The following is a 20,948-nucleotide window of genomic DNA, read 5'->3' as shown; positions in this document are numbered from 1 at the left end:
AAGTCTGTCCGGGCCTTTGTGATGTCACCATTTGTCTTCAATTAAGGCCTTTTGGGTTTCTTCCGGGACAGTGTTTAGGCTATCTTCATTTCGTCTTATTTGTTGGTAGGATTTTCTCAATTAACACCTTACTGACCATGGTTTTCTAGGTATCTGTATTTCGACAGGTGTTGTACTCCTGATAGGCACTGGGCAGAGCCCTACTGTGGCTCTGGGCTGGTTTATTTGCTCATCATACGTCACACATTTTGGTGTGAATGTTCCTGGTACTTCGAAATGGGCGGTGGGAGTGCAGGCTTTATCTGGGACCTCCTCTACAATATTAGGTGACTTCAAGCTAGGATTTAACGACCCAGAAGACAAACACACCCAAACCATATCAATTATGCTTGCGGAACATGGCCTAACTCAAAAAGTTCTTACTCCAACACATTACAAAGGACGGACCCTGGACTGGGTCACCAGCTTGAATTGTCCTACCAATATAACCAAATCCACCCCTCAAAAAAGGACGGACCACCACTTAATTCATTTCTCTCTAACCCTAGATAAACAGATTACCAAAGACAAAGACATGGCACCACCCCGCACTACCAGAGCTAGAAAAAACAGCACACCTGACAATCTCCTGCTACTCCTTCTTCCCACTATCAATGCTCTCCCTCACAACCTAGACCCAGATCTCCTAGTGGAGACCTACAATAACACCATGACCAAGGCTCTGGACTCAATTGTCCCTCTTAAAATACATAAGAGCAAACAACAGGCACACCTTAATGCATGGTTCACCCCCCACCTCAAAGAATTAAGACTACAAAAAATAAAACTGGAATCCATATGGCGACACTCCCCATCCGACAAAAATAAAAGGCAACTTCAACACTTTGCCAACAACTACAAAAAAGAAATCCTGAGCACTAAACAAAATCTATTCAATGAAAGGATTTGTAAAGCCAGCTCTAATACTGAGGAACTTTTTGCAATTCTTAGGGAATTGGAATCCCTGATACCTCCCCTGGACAACACCTCCAAAGACAAACAATGGTGCACGAGCATCCAGAACGCCCTAGCCAACAAAATAGTAACCCTCCAACTCAAAATTGCAAAGAAAAAAGCCTCCTTATCCCCTAGTGAGACACTACCTATCAGCTCTACTAGAGACACGCCACTGCCTGCTCCCTTCAAATTTGCCAAAGTATCCATCCAGGAAACAGGAACAATTATTGCTTCTTTAAAGCCATCTAACTGCAAGGGTGACAGTTGCCCTGCCCAACTAATTATGGATGCTGCAAGGGACCTAGCCCCCTTTATTACCAAACGAATTAATGCCTCCTTCTCCACTAACACCGTCCCAAGCAACTTAAAAAAGTCATGGGTTTTACCTCTTCTCAAGAAACAAACTCCAGATCCCTCTATGCCGACTAATTACAGGCCTATCACCACGGTACCCTTCCTTCTCAAGAGAATAGATAGAGTGGCCTACTCACAAATTCAGCACTATCTTGAAACTAACTATCTCCTAGGCTCCCGCCAATCCGGTTTCAGACCACAACACGGTACAGAGACGGCTTTAATCGATCTCAAGACACAAATTGACGAGCTCATCGACAAGGGATATACTGTCATGCTGCACCATTTCTTGACCTATCAGCGGCCTTTGACCTGGAGGACCACGCAGTCCTGTGTGAACACTTGGTATCGGCCGCCCACTTCTCAAGTGAGGCTACAGCCTGTGTCCAGTCATTTCTAGACAACAGAACAATGAGAGATGTCTCCATATTAGCATCAGCTGACCCTATTAAAACAGCATGCGAAGTGCCCCAAGGTTCTTGTGTCTTGCCAAGCCCTTATTTGACAAATTGGACAGACTGGGTGTCACCTACACTAAGTATGTAGACGACACCCAGATCCCCATTCCCCTTACGGGCAATTCTGTCTCCGATACGGCCTTGGTAAACAAAATGTACCTCATCATTCAGGCATGGATGGCAACCCATGGCCTCTGCCTGAATGACGACTAAACAGAGATCCTGCTCCTCGGCTCCGCTGCCAACCTAAAAAAACTCAACCCTGGCTACTCTGCGTTTAACATTGATGGCAACACAATCACAGTAGCTAAAGAAGTGAAAATATTAGGCTTTTATCTCGACTCTACCTTAACACTGAAGAAACAGATAAACTCTCTAGCATCTTCCACAGCCTACACCTGCAAACTGATTAGAGCATGCCGAGCCTTCTTAACTCAAGCTAGCTGCATTATCCTCGCCAATGCCCTTATACTTTCTAGATTAGATTACTGTAATGCCCTGTACTTAAGAGCCAATAAATACATTACGGACAAAATTCAGATATTGCAAAATAACGCCTTGAGAAAGTCCCTGAACTTACCCACCAGAGAACATGTATCCAAAATGAGAAACGAACATCATTGGCTAAAAATCAAAGACAGACTTTCACTAAAAAAAGCTTTGCTAGCCTTCAAATGCCTTAATAATGCAGCCCCACCTTACCTCGTGGAAAGAATAGTCAGAAGATCATCGACCAGCCCCACAAGAGCTGCTAATTCCAACTGTCTTCAGATACCTAGATTTAGACTAAAAAATTCAGGAGGAAGCAGCTTCCCCGTTAAGGCGGCCCAGTATTGGAACGCACTCCCACTTCACCTGAGATAAGATCAATCCTACTACAGCTTCAGACGCAACATCCTCAAATGGCTTCACTCTAACGACCTCCTTGATTAACAAATGCACACTACACCAGCTACCATCTAAACCTCTGTTCCCCCTCTTATATCCATCCACATGTATATATGTACATATGTTTATTCAGGTTTATTCATTAGCTAGAATCGCTGAATCTCTATTGTTTGCATGTATATATCTTTCCTCACTATGCAACTAAGCTTGAAGTAACCTTGTATGCTGTGGCGCCCAGTTACCTAAGGGTCCGGTTTGCGCATTACAAATTAATAAACAAACAAACAAACCAAACAAACTTAGGCCACTGGAGACAGTATCACGGCACTAACCTTCTTTATCAGTATTGATTAATATAGGGACACTGGTTGACCCCATATCTGTAAACAACGCCGACTCTATCTTCCTATCCCAGATTAGAGATATATTATACCTTTTGGTGGAAATTCAACAAGTAGGCTCCCAACCTCATAAGATGAAAACCTCTATTCAGCTATTTATATCCAGGTACCTCACCTGGAATATCCATCGACCCTACTTCCGTGGGCAATATCTGTTGGATGTTGTGAGGGAGGTTCATTACTCGCAGAATAATACAATAGACCTTCGTGAAAATAATGTCTCCTTCTGTCCAAGCTAGTAGCTCACAATCTCTCAAACTGAAAACACTCTTTACAAGCAGTTGCTTAAAGGTTTCTAGCACCTCAGGGTCCAGTATAGATACTTCACATGAGTTTAATTCCCAATTAGTCGGATACGCTGTAACAGTGGACCCCTTCACCAATATTGTCTCAAACTTCAGTCCATCTGTCCATGTGGATGGCTCACATTCCCTTAGATCACGCTGTTCTTTCTTATGCAAGCTGGGGTAACGTTTCCATTCAAACACCCCACAAAACTGTACGTGTTGGATGTCAAGAGCAGGGCAATCATGTCTTATCACAAGAAACACATTACATCGAACTCACAATTCATCTCCCTTGGTGAGAGGGAGTCTAATCTCTCAATGCATGTTATTTCTTTCTGTAAAAGTTTCTTGTTAATATCTCCCCCTCTGTTGCTAACTTTTACTTGTTCTAGAATTACACATCTCATTTGCGCAATGTTGTGCCTTGTTTCCATGAAATGGGTTGAAACTGGTGACTTAAGGTTTTGGGTTCTTATGCTGGATTTATGCTCTGTCCATTGTGTTTTTGTGTTTTTACTTTGCATGTTGTCATCCCTACATGAAACAGTCCGCATACACAACATTGCTGGAATCACACGTACACGAGAGGTTCAGTTTAATAGCTTTCCCAGAGTATGGGTGTCTGATTTCATTCCCCTTAATGATGTTATCACAATGCTGGCAATTCAAGCACAGTGTTCTGCTTGAACTAAAACATCTTCTTGTTCCATTAATAATTATTAACCAAACAAGAGGAACAGCCAAAGGAGTATTCTTTGCCCCCACCTATACCAATCTGATGATGGACTGAGATCTACAATCACAATCACAAAGTCCTCTGTAGTCACCTGGATTCCGCTGCCCATTTCTCCCCGGAAGCCATCAGATGGATTGAGTCATTTCTGAGTGAAAGAACAATGAGAGTCTTCTCCCCTTCGGCAGCAGCAGATCCCACCCCTATTTTATGCGGTGTCCCTCAGGGCTCCTGCGTCTCCCCAACTCTATATAACATCTTCACCAAGCCCTTGTTTGATGATCTGGACCAACTCGGTATCACCTACATGCAGATGATACACAGATCCTCCTCCCGCTTTCTGGGGATCATGCGAAAGACACGGAATTGGTGAACAAGGTATATCTTATCATCCAGGCCTGGATGGCCACCCATGGCCTCTGTCTGAACGATGATAAGACAGAGTTGATTATCCTGGGCACTCAAACTAATATCAAAAAATTAGGTCAGGAATTCTCCTCATTTAACATAGATGGGAATATCATCCAAGTGTCCAAGGACGTAAAAACCCTGGGATTCTATCTTGACTCCACCCTATCTCTTGACAAACAGCTAAAATCCCTTGCCTCCTCCACAGCTTACACGTGCAAACTGATAAGAGCCGGTAAACCGTTCCTATCCAACAAGAGCTGCTTAATCCTGGCTAGAGCCTTAATACTCTCTAGGATTGACTATTGCAACGCTCTCTACGCCGGAGCAAATAAAACTATAACGCAAAGACTACAAATATTACAAAATAATGCCCTGAGAGCAGCACTAGGCATAAACAAAAGATCCCACATCTCTGCCACTAGACGCCATCATAACTGGCTGACCACTGAGAACAAAATAACACTTAAGATGTTATCCCTGACCCATAAAGCCCTCAATAACTCCGCCCCCAAATACCTGATTGACAAATTCCATAGGAGAACATCCTCCAGACCGACTAGAGCTGTCAATTCCAACTGCCTGACAATACCGAACTTTAGACTTCAGACGATAGGTGGTAATAGCTTTCAGGTAAAGGCTGCAAAGATTTGGAACTCTCTACCACAAGACCTGAGAGCTGATTTACCCTACCCTCACTTTAGAAAAAATGTCATCCAACTCCTCACCTCGACTAACCTCAGTTGATCTCACTCGTCTGTTGTCACCTCAACCCGACTGCCCGCACTCGAACCTTGTATATATTGTACTATCTGTGTCCCACTTATATTTTGTAAATACTTGTGCCCCATGACTTCACAGTTTTCTCTACTGTACATTTGCTAGGATGTTACCTGTAATTGGATTGACCTTTCTCAAATCCGTATACTCTGTATTCACTGTATTTTATATTGTACGTTATGCTTTGATGTAACTTGTAAGCTTTGCATTTTCTTGCCACTGCGCCCTGCTACCCTTGGGTCTGGCGCGCATAAAAAGTGAATAAAACAAACAAACAAACAAACAAACTGGTGGGAGGAAATGGTGGTTTGGTCTGCAGAGTTTGAGAGCTATACAGGAAACATACAGAGGTGATCTCTTAATAATTTGGGATAGTGAGGGGGCAGATCTTGTAATCTTTTTGAAGGAACTCAGCAATGCCGATCTTAATTTACTATTTGCAGAAACATACACGAACATGAAAATTGGTTTTCTACATCTGCTTATCCCATTTCATTTTAAATCAACCATCTTGAAAGCACAATGTTTAGGAAGAAAACCTGCGTGAACTTTGTGTTGAATGCAGAGGTATGGCATCCAAAATATCTCAAGTGGAGAATACCACATGGTGAGCATTTATGGTGCAATGGAAACTGCTTAAATGAGCAATGCTGTCTGCGACAATCTCGACAATTGCACACACATTCAAAACTGGACAATATACAGCACATGTCTTAAGTGCTGCCTGTGAAAATGTTGGTGCAAGCAAGGGAATAATCCACAGAGCATTTTAGCAGAACAGAATGAGAGACCAAGTAAGATGGGCAATGCCACTAAAAGATTCATAACAAGTTCAATCAAAACAAATGAAATTAATGCAATTTCGAACAGACATGCAGCATTGTACAAACGGATACAAGCATAAATATGGAGACATGTGTCTGTTATTTTCAGAAAAGCACCCTCTCTGAAGACCCATGTTTGTCAAGTTTCTTTTAAATTAATTCACAGGAATGTGCTTATGACACATGGCTCACTAGCAATAAAAAGAGACCCTGGAAATTATCCACGTGCAAAGCAAAGAATAGAGGTATGGAAGACATATGTCTGACTAAACAAATACTCATCATAAAAGTATGCTTATTGCTGACACTTTGTCCATGAAAAATACATAGATTATTGCAATGTTCTAAAGTTATTTAGCAGTACGCACAATTTAAAGGTTTGCGAAATTCATGATGTCACTAGAAAAATACAATAATTCTGAAAAAACAATAATTCCAGTAACCATATATTATGTTGGAAAGAACCCCTGAGGTGTGGGCGTTAATGCTTGGTAATTGCTGGGTTCAAGCTACAGCCCTGATATCGAAGGGGGAGGGGGCTTAACAAGGCCCCCTGTGCCATTACCAGACAGTAATAACACCCACCGAGGTGGTTATACCTATTAGACCCTGTCATGCTGTCCGGGGTGCCAATAGCATTTTATTTTAAAGTTTTGAAATGGCACAACAGTCATTTCACAAGTAAAAAAAAAACTATAATCCATTTTTTTGTAATGGAAAAGGGAGAGGGGAACTACTTATAGTCCTTTTTCCTTTTCCGGGTGGCCAATGCAGGAAGAACAGAGAGGCAGGCCAGGCAGGTGAGCAGTGAGGTCAGAGCAGCAGCTGTGGGAGGTAAGAGGATGGAGATTGCAGGTGAGTAGCGGTGGGTGGAGCAGGGAGAAGGTGATGGTAACTGTGGTGTGGCGCGAGCGACTGCAGGTGAGTAGTGGTGGGTGGAGCAGGGAGGAGGTGAGGGGACCTGTGGTGGCGCGTGAGCGACTGATGGCCGGGGCCCAGAAGGCAAGTTTATGACATTGCACTGCTCATGGGGGCTCAGAAGGTGGGTCAGTACGGTACCATGAGATACAGATTGAAACAGAGCTTCATCTATGTTACCTCACGAGTGCTGATTCAATTTCGTGTTCAAGTTAATACACTGCTTAATGCATTTTAAAAACAATAGAGAGAATAACAACATATGCCAACATTTCTGCTCATACACTTTTTTAACCCAATAGGTATCCAAATCAGGGAAGCCACTGCTCAATTTGGTGTGCCAGGTTTTCATCTCTAATGATAAATGGCTTATTTAAATAAATATATATATATATATATATATATATATATATATATATATATATATATATATATATATATATATATATATATATATATATATATATGCAATATGGCACAAACTGAAACCTGACCGTAGCATTGTCACTGGAACAATATTTAGCCTTCAGGAAGGGAATGAGTGAGGGGTATTTTAGTTTTAAAACCAGTTAGAAAAGAGTGGGCTGTTATACATTATTCCTCTTCCACAGAGACGAACTACGGATCTCAACTGTGCTGCATCCCACTAAGCTACTCTTTGGGCAAAGGAAAGCTGGTCTTAAAACAGTTTTTCAGACAGCATCACGTGTTGTTTTTTGGAATATGCGGAATGTTATTCAGCAAGCCTTTAATTGACACAATCTTCGAGTACTTGACTACTGTGGATTTATAATGAGCATCTTCCCAGCTTTCATCATCATTATGTTCCACACTTCTACATTAAGCACAGATTTTTCATTCTGGTGTATTATCTTGCTGTTTAAGTACCATTCCTTGATGCTCAGAATAGACACACTCCCTAGCAAGGCCTTTATCCAAGGGGAATAATATGCCTGTGGATGACGGATCAGTTTTAACAACAGATTCTGGCAGAGATGGTTATTTGCACTGCTATCCCCAGACCAAGAATATGCCCAACCTTAACAATAAAACACCACATAACTATTTTACCCTCAATTCCTTTTGGGCAATTGCATTTGCTGTAGCTTTGCATACGCCTATCAAACATTTAAAAAATATGTTCTCTACATCGGCAAAGCTGCACCTTCTGGATCCTCCAGACCTCAGATCGATACAGTGCTTGGATAACTACTTTGGGAACACAGAATTTTAGGGCGGACATAACCAAATGACGGCCAATTTTTTTATGGAATGATAGAATTATTCCAAATGTCCGGCTCATGTGTGCTGTGTTGTTTAATATGTGATAACCATTGTAGGTACGAGGTAAAGTTGATTCATACATAGTTAGAGACACTAACCGCTAGTAGACTGACATTGATCATAAATCTCAGGGCTTTCTCCTTCCCTAACATCATGATTTTCAATTTATTTTTATTAACAGTGAGGCCATGGTCACCGCAAAAAACAGAAAAGAGCGTTTTCCATCTTTGCAATGACAACATCATCATTTGCAAATAAGAGAAGCGGTGTTGTATGCCTACACAAATCCAAGAACTTAACAAAAAAGTAAAATACGACAACTGATAATCTGTGGAAGTCGATATGTTATGTAGGTTCTGCAGTGCCTATGTGAAAGTGGAATGCTGGGAACACTATTATGTTTTCTGAAAGTGAGAAGACTACAGCACATGAGCAATACAATTTTTGGGGAAACTCATGACTGCAGTATGGAAAATGTATTTTTCTTTGCAATTGGTCTAGTATAGATTAACCCCAAGGAGGGTACAGGACAAGCACCTTATGGCAATATGAGCTATGGTACATTATTGCCCTAGTCAGTATGAATCAGAGAGGACATAACACTGATGAAGAATTCTATGTAATTATAGACCATGGAAGAGAGTTTGGGATTGAGATGAGTGGCTGCATGTGTTTAAAGGAAGTCAAGAAGGTTTACCTATTTGTTGAACTCTTTCCTCAGTTTGCAAGTGTAAATAATTTGACATCTGCATATATGATTTATCTTACACATTAAAACAGTTACATTTTGTCTGAAATATGATATATGATAAATCATTTATAACGTGCTTGTACACAAGTGTTTCTAGGTGTGACAAGACAAGGAGGGGGAAACAGAAGGCGGACCAAACAATGATTTTACTAGACCTTGGGCCTCATTACGACCCAGGCGGTAAGTTACCGCCTGGGTCGTACCTTTACCACCATGGCGTAAACTACGTTTACGCCATGCTGGTTGGCGGACTTACCGCCCCATTCGAGGTGAGTGGGGCGGTAAGTCCCCATTGACCCATTTACCCTTCCCCATTCCCATTTTTGCCCCATAGGGCATAATGGGAGTGGGGAAGGTGTTAATTACGCCACCGTAAATTACGGTGGCGTAATTAACAACAAGGTCCCTTAGCGCCATGGATTTTAACACCTGCTAAAAGCAGGTGTGAAAACCTCCATGGCGCTAAGGGACCTCGGAATCAGGCGGTAAGGGCCGGCGCTGTTTACGCCGCCGTAAACCCCTTACCGCCTGGGTCCTAATGAGGCCCCTTGTGTCATTCAGATTGTGCAAGTGCAGGGAAGAGGGAGGGGAGAAGTACCTAAGGGAGGGGGCGAGAAGTGCAGGTAATTCAATAAGTGCTGTCGCAGCTGGCTCATAAGTGCAGAGATCTCAATGTCACCTGGCTTAATAAGATAGTTGTCTGTCTTCCCTTTGTTCCCCCTCCCTTGCCGCTTTGTGCCTTGAAACACTTGTGTATAGGCTCATTATAAATGCCATATCATATCATATCAGAAGGGACTGTAGGATCGCGGATACAGACCCTTAAGTGCTGGGGGAGCCCGTAGACAGTGCAAGGGCAACTGGACATGCAGGTGCCTGGGCCCGAGTTCAGTGGGTGGCCAGGTGACCAGTGCGCAGAGCAGTCAGAGACATCAGCAGGGGAGAGGAAGAGAGAAAGTGCAAGTGAAAAGGAAGGTCTTATGTTGCTTCCGGAACCGAAGGTGGTTCTGCTCAAGGTTGAGGGAGGCAGGGAGGCTGTTCCAGAGGGAGGCCCCAACCGAAGAAAGGGATCTGCCTCCCACTCTCTGCTTGGAGAAGCATATGACCCTCAGAGAGTTGGAGGTGGATGAGCAGGGAGCTTGAGAAGTAAAATCTTTAGGAAGAGAAAGTTGGAAGTAGTATAGTCCAAGGCCCCAGAAAGCCTCATGGATGATGCAAAGGGTCTTGAACTTGATCCTTGCAACCACATGGAGCCAGTTGAGAGATTTCAGAGCTGGAGAGATACGATCCCTGGGATTGATGCCAAGGACAAGTCTCACAGTCCTGTTCTGGAAAAGTTGTAAAGGTTGAAGAGTAGAGACAGGTAGATTTAGAAAGCAGATGTTGCAATAGTCCATCCTTGAGAGGACCAGGGTTCTGGAGACAGTAATCTTCTGGGGGAAAGTGAAAAAAAGGCAGAATACTTCTGAGGAGGTGCAGCTGATAGTGTGACTTCTTAGAGACGTCAGAGATGTGAGGAGAGAAGGAGAGGGTGGAGTCAGAGATGACATCAAGGTTCTTAGCCTCAAAGGAAGGAGCAGGAAGAGGGCCCATGGTGGGCGGCCAGAGAGCGAGAGTAAAGGAGGGAGCAGGTGTTCTGATGAGTAGGCTCTCCGTCTAACTGGCTAATGCCAGAGATCATTGGCAGCATACCATTCATGAATTGCGGCCAGACAGTCTGGTATAAGAGAAGGAGCAGAGGTGGCTGAGGAGAGCCTGAAGGAGAGTTGGGTGCAATCTGCATAACACTGAAAGGTGGATCAGAATGTCACAATGCAGTGGGCAAGAGGTGCCAGGTAGTGGTTGAAAAGCCAGGAAGAAAGGTTAGACCCCTGTGGAACACCACAAGTAGAGAGAGAGATAGAAGAGAGGAAAGACACCAGTTCTACCTGAGAGGGCCGGTCAGTGAGAAAGGAGGTCAACCAGGCCAGGGCCTGACCAGTGATACCCAGGTTGTCACGGAGACAATTCAGCAGGATGGCATGGTTGACCGTGTCAAAATCAGAGGATAGATCGAGGAGAATGAGAAGAGAAGAGAGATTAGAGTCAAGATTAGTGAGCAAGTCTTCACAGGTGTTCTGAAGTGCAGTTTCCATGCTTCTGGCAGCTCTGAAGCCATACTGGTAGTTGTGGAGACAACCAATAGATTCAGTATGCAGATTAAGCTGGGAGATGGCCAACTTTTCCAGGAGTTTGCCCAGGAAAGGAGTGATGGAGATCGGCGATAGTTAGCCGGAGAGGAAGGATCGGCAGAGGACTTCTTTAGAATGGGTGCACAAGGGAGTGCTGAAAGGGGGAGTGGAAGGTTCCAGTGGCAAAGTAGTGATTGCAGAAATCAGCCAAGGCTGGAGCAAGGGTGTCGATGTGATCCTTGATGGTTCTGGATGAGCAGGGGAGAACAAGACTTTGACAAGACTTTCATAGATTGGACTTGCCTAGAAACAACGTCAGGGGTGAACAGGGGAAAGGAGGATAAAGGAGGAGGAGAAACAGCAGAAGACGGACCAGGGGTGGTAGAGGAGGAGAAACAGGAGGTAGAGGAAGAGAGAGTGTACAGGATGTCCTGGGTTTTAGTGGTGAAATGAGAAGCTAGGGCCATGCAGAGGGCCTCGGAGGGAACAGGAGTAGTAGAGACTGCAGCAGGATTGGCCAGCTCCTTTCAGATTTTGAAAGGATTGGCAGAGTTGTTAGATGCCGCAGAGACACAGGCTTGGATGCAGGCTCTCTTCTTAGGGTGGGCAGAGAGCCTGTACTGCCTTTGGAGCAGGTGGCAGGCCAGTTTGTCAGAGGGTGCGCCTGATGCCCTCCACTTCCTTTCAGCCGCCATAAACTTTTGTTTATGGGTGGCGAGGTCGGAATCGTACCAAGAGTTGTGCTTGGATGTAGGCTTCAGACGAATCTTCAGGACAGAGGCAAGGACGTCAAGAGTGTTAGTGACAGAGAGATGAAGGTTAGAAAGGGCTGTGTCAGAGTGTGAGTCAGCCAAAGGTGTAGGAGAAGGAGAAAAAGTAGTGGCGAAAGCCTCAAATGACACACGCTTCATGGGTCTGATGACCTAGAAGGTAGGTGGCAGTGCTGGGGTCAGCTTGACCTGAGGGGTAGAGAGAAGTGGGAGGAAAGGAGAAAGTGGTCGTTCTAAGAAAGAGGAGTGGTGAGAGGGTTGGAAAGGAGGAGGTCTAAGAAGATCCGAACATCCATATCATAAAGGTGGATGTTAAGGTCTCAGAGGAGGAGAGGTTGAGAGGTAGAGGAAAGGAAGGAGGAGTAGAGGTCAGCCCTCTCAGAGAGGAAGAGGGCGACCTGGCCAGGTGGCCTGAAGATAGTGACCACAGTAGAGAGAGAGGCCAGGATAGATAGAGAGCCTGCAGACCAGGCATTCAAAGGAGGAGTAGTCCTGCGTTGGAAGGAGAGAAGCCAGATCCACTCTGGGAAAATCAAGGCTACACCTCGACCGGGACGGTTGGTTCTGGGTTTGGAGAGTATCTTGTAGCTGCAAAAAATCCGTGAAGAGGGGCTAGTAGCATACAGGTGGATGTTCAGGTCTCAGAGGAGGAGAGGTTGAGAGGTAGAGGCAAGGAGGGAGGAGTAGAGGCCAGCCCACTCAGAGAGGAAGAAGGCGACCTGGCCAGGTGGCCTGCAGATAGTGACCACAGTAGAGAGAGAGGCCAGGATAGATAGAGCGCCTGCAGACCAGGCATTCAAAGGAGGAGTAGTCCTGCGTTGGAAGGACAGAAGCCAGATCCACTTTGGGAAAATCAAGGCTACACCTCCGCCGGGACGGTTGGTTCTGGGTTTGGAGAGGATCTTGTAGCCATCAGGAAGGAGAGTGTCAAAACTCTTGACAGAGCTGGCTGTGAACCAAGTCTCGGTGAGAATGAGTGCATCCAAATCAAGCTCTTCCAGGAGATGGTAGATGGAATGTGTGACAGCAGAGCAAGAGTTGAGTGTAGTGATGTGGAACAGGTTGCCACCTTTGAAGGACTTCTGTGGAGGGGTAGAGGCCAGAGGTACGTCATGCGGATGTGTTGGAGGTGCCCTAGGATGGGCAGAGGAGGAAGGAAGAGATGGCAGAATAGTCAGGGAGGAAGAAGAGAGTGCCAGAGAGGTGGCCGAGGAAGGAGGCAACAGGGTCGCCAAAGAAGCAGCAGTGGGTGCCAGAGAGGTGGCAGAGGAAGGAGCGGCAGAGGAAACGGAGAGGGATAGGTACGGATAGCAGGAGAAGAAAGGAAGTTGATAAGGCACGGTAAGGGTATATCAAAAAGGAAGAGTTTGGTCTGAGGGCCCTGGACCAAGATGGTGCCATTTAAGTAGACATTAATGATGGTCTTAGAGTAGTGGAAGGTCAGAGTGCCTCCCACCGGGTGCCACCATTAATGGGAGAAGAGGAAAAAGGAGAGAGAACAGAGACCATATGGGGGGTCGATAGGCCGGGAGAGGGAACGACAAAGAGGATGTTGGCAAGGGTCTGTCTGGAGGAAGCACTGATGTAGGTATCAGCGATAGGGAGGCCTGGGTTGGAGACCAGGATGTCCCTGTGAACTTCTTCCTGCCAGAAGTAGTGAGAGGGATAGGATAGTCGATAGAATAGCAGTTAGAGAAGATAGGTGAGATAGAGAGCACCATAGAGGGTGCAGGGCGGAAAGAGGGGTTGGGAGAGAGTGGCGCCCAAGCAGGGGATAGGGGGGAGCTCTGGGGGCAGCAGGAGGAAGGCACACAAGGGGACACAGCAGGGAGGGGAGCACAACACAGAACAAGAAACACCATTCCTACGAATGAGATTCAATACAGAACCATCAACATAGCACAAAATACCAATAGGAACATAGATGTAAAGAGTGCAGGCACTGGAAAGTAATGCCAAAAACCGTAGAGAACAGCACAATGTCAAAACCAACAACAAAGCACAATACACAACAAGGAAGCTAGAAGTAAAGAATGAAGGCAATGCAATGAAAAAAACAAAAAGAACAACTCATTGTCAATACATTAGAGAGACGAACAGCAGCAGTGTCAAAGTACAGTGCAGAAACTCAACCCAACAAGGCACAGTACACAACTGAAGAACCTAGAAGAGGAGGAGTGCAGGCTGTAAGCGATATTCAATCAACACTACAGCTAAGTCAATGCCTAGTTTGGGATGCTGAGGAAAACCCTTATTGATGTATTTTTATGTCCAGTTAAGTACTCTGGATGACAACCCTTGTATAACACCCCCCTCTTAGAATCCCCCTGACCCCACTGAGCCAAGAAGTAGGTTTGTTTTGCAAATTAAAAGGTTTATTTGAAAATTTAAATAATATATATATATATCACACTTTATAATAAATTAATATCTGGTAGTACACTTAGACATATGATGTTGATCAACAATGGATAATCTGGCACTAGCACACTTCTTTACAATCAATGAGGAGTTAGTATAGGATGGATAAAGTAGCAAAAAGACTTTTATGGTTTCAAGGGAAAAGCAATGAGGAATAAAATGCAGTACAGAAATACTTGATATGATTTTAGCAAAAGATAAGATAATCACTTTTTCTCTGGCAATTCACCCCCCTTCCCTATGCAATGTAAGAAATGGAAGGAGATGGAAAGAGGAGCACACAGTTCTCAGGAATGCAATCAAATACAATACGAAATTCAGTTCCCCCCAGCAAGCTTAGAGGAAACAGGTAGGAGTTTGAAACACAGGCCCAAAATACTTTTTAAATGTGATGGCAATGGATGGGAAAATGTGCCAATTGAATTTAATTCCCTCTAGAGATTCAGGGTGAGTGGGAGATGCGTGTTGGTATTAGTTCAAGCTCACTTTAGCAATGCTCTATGAGTTATTACCAAGTTGCAAACGGATTTTAACAAAAGAAAGAATGGAGCTGCGATTTTGACAAGTGGCGAAATTGAGCCAAAATCGCAAATCGCGGTAAATTTTGCGAGTGCATAAATCGTGATTGCGGAAAAAGTATAAGGGGTAGGAGGTCGGTTCTGGGTTCGTTGGAAAGCCTAGAATCACAGCATTAAAATGAACGTTAAATTCCGTTCCTAGCCCAAACGGTTCCAGAGATACGGACAATTTAATAAAGGTAGTTTTTCGGATTTAAAGTAAACTCAAAATGACAGGTGACAGCTTGCAGCTGCAGAATTGACAGGTGACAGTTGTGCAGCTTTAAAAATGACAGATGACACGATTTCTAGGAGGCTGTTCTACTTAGGTTAAAATAGTTTGGATTAGATTATTTTAACTAAGAGATTGGTTCTGCACAGTTCTGCTAGGTACTCACAATATCAATTTGAAATAGGCCTCGTCACGGTCTGATCAGGTTGGACGGGACTTCCGGCGGGTGGGTTTGAAGTCCCGGCTATCTGGGTCAGCTCTGCTCTCTGGGTCTGTCAAGCACCGGATCTGCTCACAACGGTCTGGTTTGTGGTTCTCTCGGGTTCCGGATACAGCACTGCCTTCTGGATACTGCTACAGGTTCTTGCAAAAATTCTTGGCAAAAATTCAAACAGCTCGCCCGGCTGTTGAATAGTTTGGTTGGTTTTGAGGCCTGCTGAAGAGGATTCAGCTGGTGGATTCAGGCCTCTCTGCTACAAATTCTGGAGTTAATTTCTGCTACAGGTTCTGGAGATTGATGGATTTGAAGTCTGGATCTCTGGATGTGAAGTTGTCGGTCAGCATGCTCCGCAGCAAATGGAATTGAATGTCTCTACCTGTCCCAGCAGTCTCTTTTTATGTGTTTTGAAAATGAGTGTGTGCCTGGGCCTAGCTAAGCCTGCCCCTCTCACTTATCATTGGCCAAGCTTTCCTCTCTCCCTTGATTGGGGGGAAGAAATGGAGTGTCAGAGTGATGCTGTAGGTTTTATGGTCAGAGGAACCTCCCCTTGTCAAATTGCACACAAATCTATTTCTGATCCAAATACATATTTATCTATGTACCATTTTTCTCCTATTATAGGTCCAGTTTACATATTTTCTGTAGCACCAAACCATCCGATCCCTGTCTTTGTACGATGTTGTGTCCACTGATGACAGAATTTTCCCCTTTTCATCCAGATAACGACCTCTAAACCTTTCCAGATTTTACACAAATGTGCACCAGGGAGATGGGTTTCAGATGATAAAGTGTCAGATTTTTAACATGCATACATTTGGAGTGAGACCCTATTTTCCGCTAGCAACCCCCCAGAATACACCACAGGGTCCTAACACCTCTTAAAATGTGCACCGAAAAATCACAAGAATAATGGTATTATTTATATAATTTTGACCAGTCCGCACTATGAGTTATCTATCTTTTTAAAATTATGCTCTGGTCAAAAAGAGGTGTGGCTTCCCATATCACAGGGTGGAATAACTGGTTTATCCACTTCCCCCAAGCTCAGCTGCTAGCAGAGGCACTGCCCCTCCCAGTTCTCCCAAGAGGAAGCCACTTTACGGCCCCCCCCAATATAACATTTGCCTGAGTCAAGGAAGTTGCATTGTTCTGTCCCTTCCAGTTCCCAGGTGCTCCACCCCTAATCTAATCAGAGAGGTGTCAACTCCTTTTGGCAAGGGGCAGCAGGATGCAGCTAGGCCTGGGAAGAGTGGCTGAGCAGGTTTCAACTCCTGTCGGGGTAGTTGTCAGGCAGAATCCAGTTTCATTAAGCCAGGTTTCAGCTAAATGTCACTTTTTGTTCCCAGTTTAAATCAAACTTACAATTTTTACATATACATTAAATAATTACTTCCTTCAAGTCATTTCAGAATATAGTTTTACATTGTATCCACCTCTTAGCAAGTCTTTCCTTGGCCTGGTTTTGTTTCATTTGTTCAGTTTTACACAAAAGTCTGGTGGTTTTAAAACGCCGGCTTTCTGATAGTGCTGAGTACCGGTATTGCAACCATTTTTGGGATTAAGAAAATGAATTCCCCACAGTTCTGAGTTGCTTTTTGGCAATCAGCATTGCCATTCCCAATGGTTTCAGGCTACTGTGTGTGTAGCCCAATGGTGGTTTTAGGCAGTGCCCTCCTGTGCTCAAAACATAGGCAAAAATGGGTGGCAGCCTATTCTTCATGTTTTCCCTGTGCACTCTCTGGGGAGTTCTGGCCATCATGATGTTTTCCATGTCAGTAGTGCACAGTTTTATGGTAGGGCTTGGATGCATGGGTAAAAACATCCCACAAGCCCCCCCGCTTGCAATGGCCATTCTGTCCTTTCACTGATGGAACTCGCAAGATCTGGGATGTTCGCCTCCTCTTCTTCCAATTCCATAGATGGCACAGTTCAGCATCTTTTCCTCTCTCCAGTCGATCAATCAGTTCTCCTTGCTGGTCCTGATGGGAGGATTGGGCGGTACCCCGGGCCCCTCGGGTCTCTGCTCCCGGTCCCCGGTCGTCCTCCTTGGTTAGTCTCCATGGTTTCATCTCTCCTAGGATGATAAAGCAAAGCGGCAATACACATTCCTAGACATTTCTTCCCCACCATTGATATGGTGGGGTGGCATATACATTTTATAGTCATAACATTTGCGTTCTTATTGTAACCAAAACAAGATACAATTATAAGACATTTTTTTTCCAAATCATAATATTTTAGAGACTATATGTGAGATATTTTAGGGTTGGAATTGAATTACTCTGGAGCTGTCCCCTCTGGTATTGCAGAGGACTCCACCAGTTGTTGCAGAGTGTGTCTGGGATGGCAACACTTTAGCTGATTTATATGGACCCACTTGTCTTCCCCCTCTGCCAAACCGCCTTTGGGGATGCGGATCTTGTTGGCCACAGGGGAGATTTTGTCTATAATTTCAAACGGTCCCTTCCATGTAGGCAAACATTTTCGCTGTTTGGCCTGGTTCCTTTGGAAATTGTATAGATAGACCCGGTCCCCCACAGTATATTCCTTCCTGGTGGTCTTCAGGTCGTAGTGGGTTTTCATGCTATCAGCTGATCTTTCTAGATTCCGCTGAGCATAGGCAAAAGCATGCTGAAGGTGTTTCCTTAAATTCTCCACATACTCATGAGTTGTGGAGGCATTTATCAGTGTCTGCTCTTGAGTTCTGTAGAGCAAATGCTGGGGAAGCACCATCTTGCATCCAGTCATCAACTCAAATGGTGACATTTTGGTTGCAGATGAAGGGGTAGATCTGATGGCCATTAGGACCAGAGGTAATCGGATATCCCAACTTGGCCCAGAATCTGCCACAAACTTTTTTAATATGCTCACAATGGTTCGGTTATATCTCTCCACTGCTCCAGAAGAAGCTGGCCTGTAAGCAATGTGTAGCTTCCTTTTAACCCCCAGTATCTCCCACATCTTTGTCATTACTTCACTGGTGAAGTGGCTACCCCTGTCTGACTCAATCCTTTGAGGTAGACCAAAACGGGAAAAGATGTGGTTAATCATCAGGGCAGCTGCTGTTTCTGCCTTGCAGTTTGGGGCTGGGAGACATTCCACCCACTTGGTAAACAAGCATGTAACGGTCAACATGTACTTGTTTCCTCTAGATGAGCGGATTACAGGGCCTACAAAGTCGATTTGCAAATCTGACCACGGCAGTGTCATCCCCCTCTTTTGGAGATGCGCACGGTGTGTGAGGGATGATGGCTGAAATTGTGCACACACAAGACACCCCTTCAAGTATTGGTCGAGGTCTTGCCCCATGTGTGGCCAGTAGGCAACCTCTCTTAAGATTTCCAGTGTTGTGTGAAACCCCCTATGACCGGCGGTGGCCGCATCATGGGCGTGACTTAACAACAGGCTTCGGAATGAGGTAGGAACCACCCACTGATCGTGGCCATCTTTGGATTTCCTTACCAGCAAACCGTCTTGGATTCGGAACATTTTTGGACATTTTATCAACACTCGTAGGTCCTCTTTCCCAATGTAATCGGTATCCATCAGGGGAAAGTTCTCAGGGTCCTCAAGGTGTTGGTAAAACTTACCAATAATTGGATCCCCCTTCTGAGCTGTAATTAAATCAGCATCATGGGTCTCCTTACTCCATTGGGCAGTTCAAAGATCATTGTGAGCATTTGTCTGGGACCTAGTGATAGCAGTGACCTGGATTTCCCCCAACAGGGACTCTATTTCGATTAGATCCCCCTTGGATGGCCCCGGTTTTGGCCAGCTGATCAGCTAAGTCATTTCCAGTTTTGTCTGGTCCCTCTACTTTGGAATGACTCTTGATCTTCTTCCAGTAGATGGTCATCCCATTCAAGGTGACCAGATCATCAATGTTTTGGATTAACTTCCCATGTTTCAGGGGTTTGTTATTAGCACATAACATGCCTCTGGTTTTCCAATTAACCAGGTGCTCCACGAACCCGTTCCGTACATAATCCGAATCGGTGATTATGACCAGTTCGTGGAGTTGATGTTGGACAGCAACGAGGATGGCCTGATGCACAGCCATCAACTCTGCCACCTGACTACTTTGGGGACCAATTTTGTATCCAGTGGAGGGTTCTGGAAACTCCTTCACCCATGCATTCCCTACGCCGGCCACCAGTTCTTTCTCCCCGTTGTTGTCAACATGGTACGAGCATCCATCCACATAGACAGTGGGCATTCCCTCACACTTGTCTTCTTCAAAGACTTTGTGTGGGGAATTAAGGTATGCCTCCATGTTGTCCTTGATTTTTAGACTTTCGTCCTCGAGATAGTTTTCTCTGGCACAATCATGCAAGTCAGCCAGACCTTGCGCGAGGGGATTCTTCTTGTTTTGGCCATATCTGACCTCCACAGGAAAGCCTTGCATTGACAGAATCCAGGAAGTAATACGGGAATTACTCACATTTCCGGCCCGGATTCTGTCACTTTGGAGATATTGCAGAGGCTGGTGTGGAGTCTCCGCTATGATGTGTTCCCCCTGGATAAACGGGCGGTAATTCTTCTATGCCCACACCATTGCCAGGAGTGCCTTCTCACAATCGTTGAATTTTTCCTCCACAGAGGATAAAGTTTTGCTCGCATAGGAGATTACTTTATTGACCTTGTCATGCTTTTGGTATAATACTGCCGTCAAGCACGTATTAGAGAACCCTGTCTCCAGGAAGAACTCCTTGTTTCTGACAGGGTAAGCTAGGCAAGGCGCTTGTGAGAGGCTTCTCTTGAGTTGTCTTACTGCCTCTGATTTTTCTGGACCCCATTCCCACTTGACCCACCCCCTTCAAGAGATGAATCAGGGGTCTAGTGATCTCTGCGTAGCCTTCAATGAACTTTCTGCTGTAATTAGTCAGTCCGAGGAGGCTCCTTAGTTCCCGCAGAGTTGTGGGGTCTTTCAGCTTCTGAAGTGCTTCCACTTTCTTTTCTTGGGGACAGAGACCCTGAGGAGTAATCCCATGCCCCAAGAAATTAACACGGGTTCTACACCACTGTGCTTTCTGAAAGGAAAGTTTTGCTCCGGCGGCCCTCAACTGCGTCAGAACATAACGGATCTCCGCTATGTGTTCCTCCACAGATTAACTTTTGATGAGGACATCATCTACATAAGCCAGGTTACCCCTCGCACCCAGGTCAGGCATGGCCTTATGTAAGAAAATGTTGAATTCATAGCCGGAGTTGAGGTATCCGAATGGAGTCCGGGTCCATGTGTACTGCTGGCCCCCAAAGGTAAAAGCCACTTTGTATTGGTCCTCCCTACTGACAGGCACGGTCCAGTATCCATTGGTCAGGTCTATTGCAGTGAATACTTGTGACCCCTGAATCTGGGCCAGCCCTCGGTCAATGTAGGGCAGAGGCCATCGGGAAGTATGGACCCGTTTGTTGAGCTCCCTAAGGTCGGCGCAGAGTCTCCACTGGCCGTTTGGCTTCAATATTCCCAGCACCGGATTATTGAAGGTGCTGTG

Source organism: Ambystoma mexicanum, chromosome 1p (assembly GCF_040938575.1).
Source record: "Ambystoma mexicanum isolate Mex_15411 chromosome 1p, UKY_AmexF1_1, whole genome shotgun sequence".
NCBI lineage: Eukaryota > Metazoa > Chordata > Amphibia > Caudata > Ambystomatidae > Ambystoma > Ambystoma mexicanum.
This window is presented reverse-complemented; position numbering follows the sequence as displayed.